Source organism: Pezoporus occidentalis, unplaced genomic scaffold, assembly GCF_034315485.1.
Source record: "Pezoporus occidentalis ecotype Australia unplaced genomic scaffold, CSIRO_AGI_Poc_V1 ctg129, whole genome shotgun sequence".
Taxonomy (NCBI): Eukaryota; Metazoa; Chordata; class Aves; order Psittaciformes; family Psittacidae; genus Pezoporus; species Pezoporus occidentalis.
The window spans coordinates 4,540,643-4,556,192 of NW_026913092.1; positions in this window are offsets into that span (position 1 = coordinate 4,540,643).

The window sequence follows — 15,550 nt, forward strand, 5'->3', positions numbered from 1 at the left end:
ATTACTTAGTTTCTCCACCCTTCCCTTCCCCAAAGCATCAGTTTTCTTTCTAAGATCATCATCTTACTGTAGGAGTGTTCTCATTAATTGCAAAAGGCACAGGATTAACTTCTAAATTTACGCAACTTTGTCCCAAGTTGCTTTTCACTCTATTCATAGTCCTTTAAATCTGAAATGGAAAAAAAGAATATTAGTTACACTGAAAGCTCCTCGAAGCACAAACAGCTTTGCTCTTACAGCTGTTCATAGGAGTTAGTGTATGAGGTCTACCCCTGTTTTCCCAGTGCTATTATGTTAGAGAACACTTAGATTTATTGCAACAATTTCTCCTTTTCTTAAGTATTTAGGTGTTTCCTGTGTTAAAAACACAGTCACAGCTCAGTACCCTGATACCATAGTAAGTGTATCAGAGTGCATATACAGTGATGCTAGCAGAAGCCAGATGCATTTCTAAGGGTTCTTAGCCACAGGTAAATCACCCAACACTGGTCTATCATTAATCCCAAATAAGAAATGCATTTCTCTGAGCTGTTACTGTTAGAACTTGGAAGGAAATTAGATGTTTGGGTTTGGGGGTTTGTGGGGTTTCGTTTTATCTTTTTTTTAATGTCTGGTATTACTTCAGTAAGTATGTACCAGACATTAATATGCTAGCTACCTTGTTTTTTTTGAGTCATGTTTTTATTGCCCTTCAATTGTAAAATGTTATTGAAAGAACATAGTAAATACAATTAAAACAAATGAGAAAGGATTTTAAAATTGATAAAGAGCATATATGTGTCATGCTAAGCACACTATCTCAAAACTGTTTGAAATGCAGAATCATGGTTCTGTTTTAGTACTTCATAAAAAGGAGAAAATGTCAACATTTTACTAGTATATATGAAAACTTGGGATATTATATATAGAAATAGCACTGGTGCCTACAGTTAATGTTGCCAGTACTTTCTGTACAAAACTCAATTTGTTTTTGCTTTATTAAACCTTTGCTGTTTGGGCTGGAGTTGCCACTGCAAGATACCTGCCTCAGGTTGATTTTTTTATTTTTTTTTTTTTAAGTTCCAGCTAAAGTTCAGTCATACTGAGTCTGAAAAACAAATCTTTTCACTGTCTACAAAACACACACACTTCAGGGTTCTCAGTGGGAAGCACAAATTTGATACGCAGTGTACAGCCGTCTTCAAAACTCGAACCCAGCCACAACCTACATACCCTACTACAGTTTGCTATGCTTGGGATAGGTGTGTTTGCATCTCAAATTCTCCGAAGATTTCATCTGTAGTGAGCATGCTACATCCATTTACAGCTCCTGTGTCTGGATGAACAGTATATTGTCAAATGGATGCTTGGCCATACTCCAGTCTCCATCTTCCAGCCACCCACTGTTCCTGAAGGACCTTGGAGAGCCCACTCTGGGCCTGAAAAGGAACACGAGATGTCCACCCCCCTCAGAGATGTTCTGCTCAAGGACCACAGGAGAAACAGCCCATATTGGCAGGTCCACTTGGTCCTAAAGCACCATCAGACATCATGGGTTTCAGGGGTTAGGAAAGCAGCCTGGATTGCCTCATGGAGGGCGAGGAGGGCTGGAAAGAAGGAGGCAGAGACAGCATAAATGTGCAAACAAAGATGAAGTGAATAGAAGCAAAAGGAGAAAAGACAGCAAGGAAAAACTGAAATAGCAGAGTTCATAACAAAGTAACAAGCACCGTTGCCTCGGGAATTTGTCTTTGACTTAAGGAGTACTGTGACCATCTTTTTTTCCCATAGCAAATGGATATAAAATCAACTGGAAAAGTCTCTGCCCTGCCTCTCTGGGGGGTCAGTCTGTGGAAGGAACAGATACTGAAACTATTAGTTCAAGTGATAAGGATCTCTTCTGTGTCACTGTGAAGACATAACCTTTGCTGATGACATAAATTGCGGGTCAGTGTAATTTCACACAATGTGCATTTCCAATGTACAAAGCACTCATTTTTGAAATGTCTGAATGACTTGCTTGAATTCAGGTTTGGAGCTCATGTTGACAAAGGAAATGAGTCACAAAGATGTTTTGATGTGTAAGATATTATAAGCTTGTTAAATATTCCCAAATATCAAGTCAAAGCATCCAGATTTCTCTTACCATCAGTGGGCAGTTTTGATGAACCTTGATCAGTCTGTACATGAAATCCCTCTTAGGAAACAAGGAAAAAAAAACAAACCAGCACAAAACCCCCAAAACATCCACATCTGACAGAGATATTAATCACTCTTCATTAGAATCCATATGCTAAAGTTACAAAGACCATAGAAGTATTCCAAGAGAATTAATATTGTTGTATTCAATAAAAAGTCAGTATGGAGGAAAAATGGAATAAGTAAATAGTAAAGCTTCTAAGAAGTACCGAGTGCCTGCTTCATTTCCTTGGAGAGGCAGGAATCCTCTGGAAACAAAGCTCATGCTCATGTATTAAATTAGTATGTCACCATTAACATTATTCAGTACATATGTAGAAACAGCTGAATTAAATCACTCTAAATCTTGTCATTTGCAAACTTCTAAGTGCTACACTTTGAAACAGTATCTTTTAAAATATATTATTCTCCTTATAGCTTAAAATAGAACAATTCTAAATTAAAAAAAAAAACAACCAACCAACTAATGAGTAGTATATTTCTGAGATACTTAAGGAAGTTATAAAAGCTAACATTGTAATTGTACCTTTCTAAAATGACACCCCATTTCTCAACAGAAATGTGACAGAGGTATTTTTTCTTAGGACATTTTTACAGCATCAGTGTTTGCCTTTACTTTGTTGTGGTGTTTTTTTTCCCCTTCAGTTTGTGTTTTGAATATTATAACTTTCCCCTCCCCCCCCTTTCTCTCTGACTTCTCTGTTTTTCCTTTGGCACTCTCTCTCTTGTCCATTGTACCACTATATCCATGGGCTGAAAGAGGAAATTAGTCTGGAAGGTGAACTTTAATGGCCATCTAGCCCAGCCTCCTGCTCAGAACCAGGCCTAATTGGATCAGGTTGCTCAGGGTTGTGACCACTTGCGGTTTGAACATTTCCAGGGGTGGAAATCCCACTGTCTCTTTGGGCCCCAGTGCCATGGCATTTGAATGCCCTTCTGGTAAAAAAAAGCTTCTAATATGTAATCAGAATTCAGTGTGTTCCAACTTTTCCCTATCACTGCATTCCCATCACCATGCACCTCTGTGAATGGCACCACCATTTTTGTGTCTCTGGTAAGGAAATGGTAAGACCTCCTTGAGCCTTTACCTCTCTGAGCTCAATTTAACCCATCTCTTTCAGCTTCTTCCCACATCACAGTATCACAGTATCAGTATCACAGTATGCTAGAGATTGGAAGAGACCTTGAAAGATCATCTAGTCCAATCCCCCTGCCGGAGCAGGAACACCTAGATAATGTTACACAGGAATGTGTCCAGGCAGGTTTTGAATGTCTCCAGGGAAGGAGACTCCACAACCTCCCTGGGCAGCCTATTCCAGTGTTCCGTCACCCTCACTGAGAAGAAGTTTCTTCTCAAGTTTAAGTGGAACTTCTTGTGTTCCAATTTGGACCCATTACCCCTTGTCCTGTCATTGTTTGCCACTGAGTAGAGCCTGGCTCCATCCTCGTGACACTCCCCCTTTATATATTTATAGACACTTATAAGGTCACCCTTCAGTCTCCTCCAAACTATAGAGACCCAGCTCCCTCCATCTTTCCTCATAAGGGAGATGCTCCACTCCCTTAATCATCTTCGTTGCCCTGTGCTGGACTCTCTTCAGCAGGTCCCTGTCCTTCTTGAACTGAGGGGCCCAGAACTGGACACAATATTCCAGATGGGGTCTCACCAGGGCAGAGTAGAGGGCAAGGAGGACCTCTCTCGACCTACTAACCACCGCCCTTCTAATACACCCCAGGATGCCATTGGCCTTCTTAGCCACAAGGGCACAGTGTTGTCTCATGGTCATCCTGTCGTCCACGAGGACCCCCAGGTCCCTCTCCCCTACGCTGCTCTCTAGCAGGTCGTTTCCCAACCTATACTGGAACCTGGGGTTGTTCCTGCCCAGATGCAGGACTCCACACTTTCCCTTGTTATATTTCATCAAGTTATTCCCTGCCCAACTCTCCAGCCTGTCCAGGTCTCGCTGGATGGCAGCACAGCCTTCTGGCGTGTCAGCCACTCCTCCCAGCTTAGTGTCATCAGCAAACTTGCTGATAGTACACTCAATTCCCTCATCTAAATCGTTGATGAATATATTAAATAATACCAGTCCCAGTACTGACCCTTGAGGCACTCCACTAGTTACAGGCCTCCAACTAGACTCAGCCCCATAGACTACAACTCTCTGGCTTCTCTCCTTCAGCCAGTTCGCAGTCCACCTCACTACCTGATCATCCAGTCCACACTTCCTCAATTTAGCCGTGAGGATGCTGTGGGAGACTGTGTCAAATGCTTTGCTGAAGTCAAGGTAGACCACATCCACCGCTCTGCCATCATCCATCCACATCAAGTGCTCTTGGCTGTCCTCATTGCCATGTGCAGGACTCACATCTTTCCTGCACTGGGGAAGCAAAATTCTGGACAGAGCACTCTAGAAAGGGTCTCCCAAGTGCTGAACAGTGGTGGTGGATTGCCCTCTCAGACCTGCTGCTCACATTTTTGCTCAGGTAACCCAGGATGCTGTTGGCCCGCTTTGCTGCAGGGGAAAGCTGCTGGCTCTTGTTCAGCTTGCTGCCTACTTTGACCACCAGGTTGTTTCGTGCAGAGCTGCTTCCTAGCAGGTCATACCCCAGCCTATACTGGTACATGGGATAATCCCACCCCAAGGTGCATTCTTGAACTGTGTGAGTTTCCTGCCAGACCATTGTTTCAGCCTGACCAGGTCATTCAGAACCACAGTCCTGCCCTCACTGGCCAGTCCCCCCTCCAGCTCAGCATTCTCTGAAGATTTGCATAGTGCTCCTCATGCTTTCATAAGTCACAGCTCCAACAACCATATACCTAGTCATGGGTCCTTCTAGGCTGGAGAGATTGACCCAAATGATAGACACTGCATAAGGGGAACTGAGGGAGACAAGCCTTTTCCCCCTTCAGTCGCAAACAGGACGCTTACAGGAGAGCAGTAACAAGCAGTCAAAACTCAAATGTACCCAGTGGGCTGCTTTCTCTGTTGTCAGTTCTTTGCAGTGTCAGTAGGAAGAACTGTATGGCAGAGGTCCTAGAGGAGGTTCCAGCCCTGCAATCTTTAGACAAGTATCCATGCAAGCAAGATGTTGATTTCTGTAGGACTTCTTCCATTGTGCATAGTATCTTTGGATCAGACCCTGAGATAATAGCAGTAGTACTGAGGCAGCAGTTCACTTCTCTTTCCCTGAAGTGGGATAGGGTCTGAATTATGCATGGGCTGAGGTCACTGCTGCTAGCATGCTTGGTTTTAAATTAGATTCTAAAGCCAAATAGCACCCAAACTGGGAAGTACATCACCACCACCTAAAAGCTACTGCATTTTCCTTAACCACAGTGAGCCTGTCACTACGCAGCAGAAGAAAACGTTTCGTTTCTCAGTAGCGGTTTAGTACTGGCTGTGCCACAAAATGCGCAGTAACTTAGAAGAAAATGAAGCAGGTACCGAAAAAAAAGCATGTGAAAAGTTTATCTTAGTAGGAATAGAAAATAGTGTTATTACCATGCAAGAAAACAAAATGTTATTTCATTTAAAGACTGTGATGAAGCTGAATGTGAGTTATTAAAAGAAAACAAAAAAGGTAAGTGTAAACTACTCTTTGCAACAGGTGGTAGATACAGCAAGAGAAAATGTATGATTAAGCCAGTGACACACAGAAAATTCAATGTGACTGATGTACCCAGAACTAAGGAGATGAGTAACATCACTGCAAATTTTAATATCCTTTTCTTTTGCAGAGGCTGGGATTGTAAAAATGTTATCTCCTGACATATCATCACCTCCTATGGTCAAATGAGCTACTGCAAAACCTCCCAGACATCATATCTGAGAAAGTGTATTTGTTCTGCTTGTTGATACCTTTTGGAATTTCTTTCACAATATTTTGAATCTTTCCCCAAATTGTTATCATTTGTACATCTGACTGAGTGCATTTCCTCAGTCATATATTGTAACACTTCTCATATGCCCTTGAGCATCAACAGAAACACATTTTTCATTGGCTGGATTGATGTTGCTGGTTTTTTCATTGTATTTGTAATGTGACATTCCATTTTGTTTTGTTTTCTGTTTTCTGTTTTTTGTTTGTTTTGTTTTTTGTCCTGGCACTTCACTTAAAATGGCAAAGTATTTAGAGAGCAAGCTTTATTCGGCTGTATTTAAAGAGAATGCCTCTAACTGCAATGTTAGAGCTAATCTCATTGAAATTAATGACAAAAATCAGCATTTGAAAAAAGGGATATATATAGGAACTTACAAAACGCAGCAAGGAATCATTGTTTGCACTATATCTATGCACCTCGATTACTTTGGTCAATGTGGAGGTCACCTAGAAAGCCATTCCTACCCAGCATCCATACTATGGATCTAGCTCTGCTGCTAGTGGGAAGGACAGCCGAGGCTGGAAGTTTTGCTGCTGTTCCAGGTGTGAGACAGATCCCAGGTCTTTGCTCTTTCAGGCTTTTTCCTTCCTGTGGTCCATTTGGCACCACAAATACCCGGCACAAAATGTCCCCCAAAGGCAATTCTGTTCCCTCTTCCTAAATTCCAGCCCTTTGGCTGCTTATATTTCCTCTTTTTCTGTGTTGCCCTTAAGTAGAAATGCAGATGAGGAAGGGCAGCTAACCCTTGTTGAGAATCCTGGAGGCTAATTCTAAATCTCCCCCATCTCCCCCTTTTTCCCTCCCTCCCCCCCCCCAGTAGTCTAGCAAGGGCATTGTTTTATTATTATATGGGAGAAGTACAGTTGTGCTCTTTGCACTGCCTTCAAGCAAATTGTTCTGATCTTTCTCCTGAATGAGGGAAAGGACAGCCTCTTGGCTGTTGTTTAGGATACCTGAGCTGTTTGGGTTTTTGTTAATACCCTGAGACTCTGTAACACATATTTTAGACCCATCCTGTGTCTTGTGGTCTCCTCTTAGATCTGATTAACTTCATGCATGTTTAACATTTAAGAAAAACAAAATTGAGACCTAGAAATTCCCTTTCCTTCTGCACCCTCCTCCGCATTGTATATTTATCACTTGTTTTTAGCCAAGAAGCAGTGTTCCAGTTGTTTTCTTGTTCATATTAAGACTGCCAGTAAAAGATTTGCATTTGGTTTCACTCAGTCATATAAGAAATAGTAAAGATAAAAGTAAAGGGAAGCTTGCAGTAAGAAACACAGCTGAGAAAGGCTTGCAGTGAGCAGTTTTAAGAACTTAAATTCTTAAGAAAATCAAATACAAAGCTTTAGCAAATAGGGCTTTTTTTTTAAGACTGAGAAAATAGTGATTGTTAATTAGGACTCTAAGCTATTTTTAAGAGTTTTGCTCATCAAAAGCCTTCATTTTCATAAAGAAACAACACACACAAAATAAAGTTTCAAAATAAAACCATAAAAATGGATTTGAGACAAAGTTTGAGCGAAAAAAAAACAACCCAAACCCAGAAACTACACCCAACCAAAACCAACCAAAAAAGTCTTACATGGAAGATGACTGCTGCATTTTGTTTTAATGTGGGCTTCTCTCCAATGGCTGATTAGGTAAATTGCTCAGTCCCCTAGCCTACTTAATTCTGGAATGAAAATTCACCGGTCACATCACTGAAAACACAGTGAGTCACTTTTCTGATGTCTGTTTACTACAGTCCTGTGTTTTTTTCTTCACTGGATGTCTCTGCTTCAAGAAATATGAAGAATGAAGGAGGCTGTCATGGTCTATTGAGAGATGTCAAGGCACTTTTGGTGTCTTCAAGATCCTTGTTCATTTGGAGTAAAGCATCAGTTATGAAACATGGGACCAAAGAGCTGGTGAAGAAACTGAAATTAGTAGAAACAATAGTACAATATGACTTACAAAAAAATGATTTATAATTCAAAAGACAAAAATAGCTCACACCAATGTCCAGTGTATTAAATCTACCTTCACTGGAGCACAAAGCACTCATGAGAGAAAAGACATATGTCAAATACAGTGTACAATAGATTGAAGAAAAATCACTTTGACTAGCATGAAATTTAAACCCAGACCGTGATTCTTTGCATATCCCAAACTCTTACTGGTTTGAGTAGATGAATACGTTAGGAATGCAGACTAGGTGCAGAACAAGCAGTGGTAATAAATATCCCATACCTTTTTTGCAGTATTATTTCATTCCTCTTTCTTCCCTTCACAGCCCCATCAAACATCTGGATTTTGGCATCGCTTTTTAAAAATCAATAAATAAAAAAAAACTCAAGATGCTTTTCAATTTTCAGGAGTGCAGGGGTGTGCTGAGATTTTCCCTTTTCTTTTACCACTTGCAGAAACATTATATAATCCCCACAACCTTATATTCATCTGACCACAGACCACAGTGGGCTGACAGCCAACTGTTGGCACCAGTGCTGCTGGATTTGTCCTGCTGCTGGAGTCTTGGCTGTAAGCAGAGGCATACTTAGAACAGATGTCTGTGGTATGCTGCTCATTTTGAGATGAATCCTTACAGACCTATGCATCCCTCCATCTCCAAAATGTGGGTTAGAAATTGCCTTTCTGTTTTGAGTAGGATTCAGCTGTTTAAAGAGTCCCATTAGGGGAAAGGATGAAGGAACCAATTCACAAATGGATGCAGCCTGAATGTACAAGTAGCATTAGCAACCAAGGCAGCCATGTGCTGGGTGATTGCCTTTGCATGAAGGGAACTGCAGGTTGAGAGTGTAGGTCTGGGGTCTGAGAAAAACATATTCCTTAGCTGTATTGCATCTTATGTCTGGATCTGTAAAAATAGCATTTGGGATCTGGAAACTGACTGGAAATAGTGACACTATACAGAAACCAAATTAATTCTCAGAAGTGTGAAAGAAGGATGTGAGACAGGAGTTGGTTGGAAATGTTTGTTTTTCCTTTTAGCCTACATCAACTCTTATCCCCCAACTCTGCCTCCCCCCTTGAAATAGTGTGCCTGACAGGGTAGTTCTCTATGTGAATGCCAATGATTTTACAGCAGTGTTGGGTCAGCCTCTCTCATCTATAGCAATTCACTTTACATTGCTTCGGCAAAGTGCAATGACGAAAGATATCCTGATGCAAAAGAAAACAATGTCTAGCCTCTTTTGTGATTTACAGCACCAATTCCTACTCTGGAAGGAGTATCCGCAGACTCTAGGTTAGACATGTCTTTAGTGCCCTGGCAGACAGAGGCAGCTATTTCCCTCTTTGCATTCCATCTGGCAGAGAACAGGGCTGGAAACAGCCTCACAGGCTGCCAGAAGAAAGTTAGCAGAGAGCTGGAACTTTGAAACACTGTAGAATTTGGCCTGACTATTACCAATAAAAATAGAAATTATTTTCAAAGTATTTACCCAGGATTCTCCACTCTGCTATTTTAAGTGAGTTGCTCAATTTTGTTGTCTACAACCAACAAAAGTTTTAAATTTATGGGGATTTGGGGTTTCTGGGTGTGGGGTGTTTCTTTTGAGGCTTGTTTTTTTTTTTTTTTCTTTTAAGTTTCAGCTTTATGGAAATTGTGTGACATCTTTGAGGGTTGGGATAAGATCCAAACTGTCTGTGCCACAATTATTTTCAAACCTTGCTGAATTGTATGACAACTTTAGCTTAACACCAGTATTTTTCTTCAACACATAAGCATAAGATGGTGCTGTGTATGAACAAGTATCCATGGGCATTATAAACTAGCATCTCCGTATTCACTTGGAGTGACTCCATGTCTCTGGCTTTAAAACTATGCAAATTCAAATTTGCCATACTGAATTTGTCTCCCACTTCAAGAAAGAAGAAAGAAGAACGTGAATTTCAAAATGTAGTATCGAAATGTGCTGGGTTTTTTTTTCCAAATTATTTTCTTAATTAAAATTAATGAATTATGTGGCATAGTATTTCCCAATGGGAGGAGGACACAAAGGTCTGCTCTGAGAATTAGAAATAGCCATGCAAATTGGAGACAATAACTTCTGTCAAATATTTAGCAGCCTTTCTATCGCAAAGCACTTTAAAATGATTACTCTGACTTCTACTCTATTTGCTTATTTCTTGTATTAATAAGCCATATGCATTTGGTCTTGCTTTTGGAGGCTGTTATATTTGCATTTGGGAATTTAAAATACAATGTAATGTAATGTGTAGCAGGAGTTTAATAAGGTTTTCTGAAAGCTGCTGGATCAGGCTGACCTTTCATACTTAGGAGGCTGGGAACTCTGCCTTTTCTTTGCTTCAGAACTATGTTTTTTTCTTCAGAAAGAGAGTACAGAGAAATTAAAAGAAAATACAGCAACCTTCCAAACCCCTGTATACTTACAGCTTTGAGGAAAGCTGATGAAAAGTTGGGGAAGTAATACGAAGAAATGAAATGGGAAGTTAAGAAGGCTGGAATGGAAGCTGAAGAAGAGTGGACATTAAATGTCAAGGATCCTGAACAGAAATAAAAAACAACAAAAAAACAAACAAGCAAAAAACAACCACCAGGAATACCTACAAGATGATGAAAAAAAAAAAAAAGAATAATTGTGTTCCAGGAGCAAGGTTGAACTTCTAAACTGAAACTGCAGAGATGTCAGTGCAATGCAGTGAGACTTGTAAACTTGTGACCACATTAAGAGTAATATGTTGTGGAAACTCAGATATACTCATATATTACTGAATTCAAGAGTCTGGATACCTGATAGGTATCCGAACTTATCCTGCAAAGCATCCTAAGTTGTCAGAGCAGAGTCTAATACTAGTGAAAGCTGTAACTCTATTCAAAACATTACATCCCCACATGCCAAACATAAAAAGGCAGCACTAGATTGTATATGCTAGCATCAGAGGAGACACCACATCCAATAACACCAATACTGTAAATATGAGAATGACAAAACTGAGAGAAGCAATGGCACTCAGCTCATACCATGACAATGAAGAGCCATAAAGTTGTAGAGCAAAGAATATGGGTAGGTGGAAAGACAGAAAACTGCAAAAGATATGGGAAGACACTAAGGAAAACACTAACCTACAGTTTAAATAATATATATGTCGACCAAAAGAGAGAGAATTAATGAGATGGAATATGCAATAATGCATTTGGATCACCTAGAAACCCACTGCACAGTCTTGAATAAAACACTGCTCCTGGGGGATTATTCCATATTTCTTGATGTGTTATCAGCAATAAAGAAGGATGACAAAATGGAGTCTGCATTTAGGTAAAGGTGATTAAATTTGATTTTAAATATAAAATTGCAATCTGAATAGTTGTTGTCACTATTAAAAATACTAGCACACAAGAAAATATGCAAACCCCCATTGTGACTGTTTACTAGCCCATTAACACATTTAATCTATTTTTTTGGGTCAAGCTTTGAGAATACTAGGCAATGTGGCATTGTCTACATCATTATTAGACATATAAATTCTCCACATATCCACCAAAGAATCTAAAAGACAGTATAAAGTAAACTGTCCATGTGATGTATCTGCAAATTTTTCAAGGCTCTGAAAGAGGAGGTACAATGCAGAGGTGATGCTACCAGCACTGTCTTTGCTTTAAACTTCATTAATGTTTACAATAAAGGTGCTTAGAATAGCAGTTTAGCACTAAGAAATTAAAAATCTTTAAAACGTTTAATAAAAAGTGAAAATTATTATTTTAATACATTTACATACCCTAGGGCTTAAAAGAAAAGAAGGTAAAAATGTATGTGGGATTAAAATGAAATTATAAAATTTAAGGGTCTTTAGATCCTTGGAAGATAATTTACTATTGATAGACATTGGCAGAGTGAGGGTCAGGAAGGAAGCCATTTAAAAAATGGGAAGTTTCTTTCTCAGGGGAACAACATCTGTGGACTGTTTCCAGTAACTTCTTATGAGAATAAGGCCAAGAAATAAGGACCAACCTCTTACCAGAAGACATATCTCACTGTTTGAAGCAGTCAAAAAAAAGACAAAAAGGGCACAGAACACTAGGAAGTGAGGAATATTAGTATTAGCGTTCTGTATGTTGCATATGCTGAATTTCTGGAAGGCACATTTAGGCTCCCTTTCTATATGCTGAAGAAATCAATGTAATGAATACTTGATTTCCTTTTGGAAGGGCTATGAAGTCTGAACAACATTTTTAGCCATCTTATATCTCAAGCTCATGTAGTTTCTGAGAATAGCCACGTAGATGATGATGAATTGATAGATTCCAAAATACTGTAATTGAAACAATATACACTTTGTACAACCAGAGAAGATGATAAAGCAGAAGAAACATTTTATTAGGATTATTTTATATTTTATTAACAACTTGATTGATTGTGAGTTCTTGTATTTCACAAATGAGACTGCTACATTATCCATATTCTGCTATATCACATATCATTATTTCACTCTCACAGAAATACAGCAACAGTATCCGATGCTGATTTGTTGGCCCAAAGTCTTCCCACAGCACATCATGATGCGCTGTTCCTAAGAGCTGGATGTTGACTCTGGTCTAAAAAGAGACTTGCTAAAATCCTCAGTAATTAGGTATTTCTTCTACTGACTGTATACTCTTAGAAGCTCATGTTTGTTATTTACTGCTACCTACATAATGAATAATTACACTCAGTAAATTGTTTCCTGCTATGCCTTTCTCAGATGGTTGGATAAGATTAGTCACAGCAGAAGGTACCTTCATCCTTTTAAAATATGAATAATATGAATAATATGAATAGCATTGATCGCCGCTGTTCCCTTCAATTTACTTTGTTGTGGTGCAGAATCAAACATTTAATTTAAACACTGGTAAAAATGAATGCCTGCACTTCAGCAGGGAGGTTCCAATGAAGCAACATGTATTCAGCAGCAGGACCTGCTGAAGGGTCCTGTTTAGCTACATGTCAAACATTTTGGTAATTGCGTTCATAGGCAATGAGGTTTTTTATAACTCTATTAACCTTGATACAGATCAGGATAAATAAATCAGAAAATATGGGCCTGTATATAAATGGAAAAACGTTTCTCAATTGACTATAAATTCTATAATTTTGTGTACTAATATGGAACTCCTAAAAGAAGTATAGTTAGATGTCTTAGCCACTTTGAAATGCCTAAGTTCACTTTGAAATGAAAGTAAACTTTAGTTGTAGTATTGTCATTGGGTTGCTACTCTCCCTTCTCATTTCAAAGGTGTTGGATGAAATGCATATCCTGTGGGGCACGCTGAGAGGGACTTCAGTGCCTTAAATGTATCACTGTTAATGTATCTTCTTGTGAACACCTTGGTACTCTAGTCCTATTCAGGTAAGTTTAGACACATGAAGTACAACTATTAGCAAGAATCCTGGTATTGCTATCTTCTATCAGACTTTGTCAGCCAGACTTCTTTTATAATAGTTGATCTAATAGTTTTAGACTTGAGTGTTGTGCATAGATTGCTATTGAATAGTCACAATAAAGAAATAATAGATTACAGTGCTGAGCTATGGTAGTTGGCATAGAAAAACTGAATTGTCATTTTGGTTAATCATCAGACTCTGAAACAGTTATGTCTTTCAGACCAGAGTCCTTTTTAAAATGTTTTTCCCCATGTTAGAACTCAGTGAGTCAGAGAGAAACTAAAACCTACTTGGAATAAAGGTAAAGGAGGTTGCAACATTGTCTCATCAGCATTTTTTTTTTTTAATAGCAGTAATTTTGTGGAGATAAGAGGATGTGCATATGTTCTTATATACCAGTGGTAGTTAGATATACTACCGATGGTAGGCTTATTAATGTATCTTTTCAAGATTTGTAACACTCTATATCTTTTAGCAGCTTCACACACCTGCCATTTAATTAAAACCAACTGCTTACCAGAGGAATATTTCATTCTTTGGTCTCCTAGTGTTAATGATCTCTTCAGACATTTACATTCTCTAAAGCCAAGGCTGGACAATGATATATCCATCTTCTGCACTGTGCAGTTGGTTTGGGTTTTGTTTAGGTTGACTGGACACCTGACATCTGCAGCTCATCAGGGTACTTTTGTCCAGGTGGCATCAAACCACCCTGAAATTATATGGTTATTGCCTTTGGAAGTGAATTCATTCTTAATTTCCAGCTAGGTCTGAGCTTGAGAGGTTTCTGGTTATCTCACTTTGAAATCATTTGGTCAGGTGTCAAATGCTCATTCATACAGTTGAAGAGGCTTAAAAATATTATTTATTTAAATTCTTTCTTGTAGATCCTTACAGATGAGAGTTAGACTCAGCGTAATTAGGGGGCTAAGTCTGCTCAAGCTAATTTTAATGGCAAAACCCCAATTAACATCACTGGAAGGAATACCAAGTCCTGGTTTCTTTGCTAGCATCTATGTATACGCACACAGGAACTGCTTCATTCATCACTGACACTCAGCTGTCGCTGTCTGTCTAGAACAGGCATCATCGCCAGTAAAATGTCATTTTATTATTAGCCTTTCAGAGCAATGCCCAGACTTCTTGCTTAATTTATGGTTGCTGCTTTATTTCCAATGTTATAATGTCCTTAAGTGTACATCTTCCAGTCTGAGATATGCTGCTGTTTCTGGGGAAAAAAAAAAAAAAAATTAATCTAATATGGGAAAAAAGGATGCTGTTTTCTTTCAATGGATAAGAATAAATACAAATAAAGTAACCGTGTCTGATTATATGAATCATAGCACTGGCAGACAAGGGTTTTATTTAGTTCCCTGTAGAATTAGGATAAATGTGGTCAAAGGATTTGCAACTTCTATGTGCTGGCGTTCTCTTTAAAGTGTGGAAGAAATAATTCACCATCTCTCAGGGCAGCTTTACAATTACGAGTTTATTCTTGTGTTGAAGAGAAAGAGGGAAAATGGCCCAATAATACTGCTGGGTGAAGATATGTGCACCTAGCTGTACAGACCTTCATTATTCATAGGAAGAGGTGCAGATGCTCGTTATTGAGCTGGTGGCTGTGACTGCAGCCTCAGGTAAGGCTCAGGGTGCCAAACGTGTGGAGGAGGCATAAGTCCACTTTGCCCTTGTTAGAGAAGGCTTTTTGTTGAAGAGGCAATGCAGAGCATCCTACAACAGAGGGGCAAGGAGATATGTCCGTCATGTGTAAACGCCAGTGCAGGGCTTTTAGGCAAGCAGAGGCACCAGCTCCAGGGAAGCAGCTCTTGGGGAAGCATCCAGCAGCACACAGGTTGCAGGGTCAAACCCCTTACAGCAGCAGACAGGACTTTCACTCCTTGGAAAGGAAGATTTGCAAGATCTGCTTTAAAAATCCATCTGTGAATAAAATAAAGGAGTGTTTCTCTGTAGTCACTTATCTCAATTCTTATGCTGCAAGTTTTACTCTTTTTTTTTTTTTTTCTAATTTGAACCTTGCTGTGTAATAATTATCCTTCACCTGAAAATCTAAAAGGAGTTTTTAAGCTCTCAACCTTAGCTC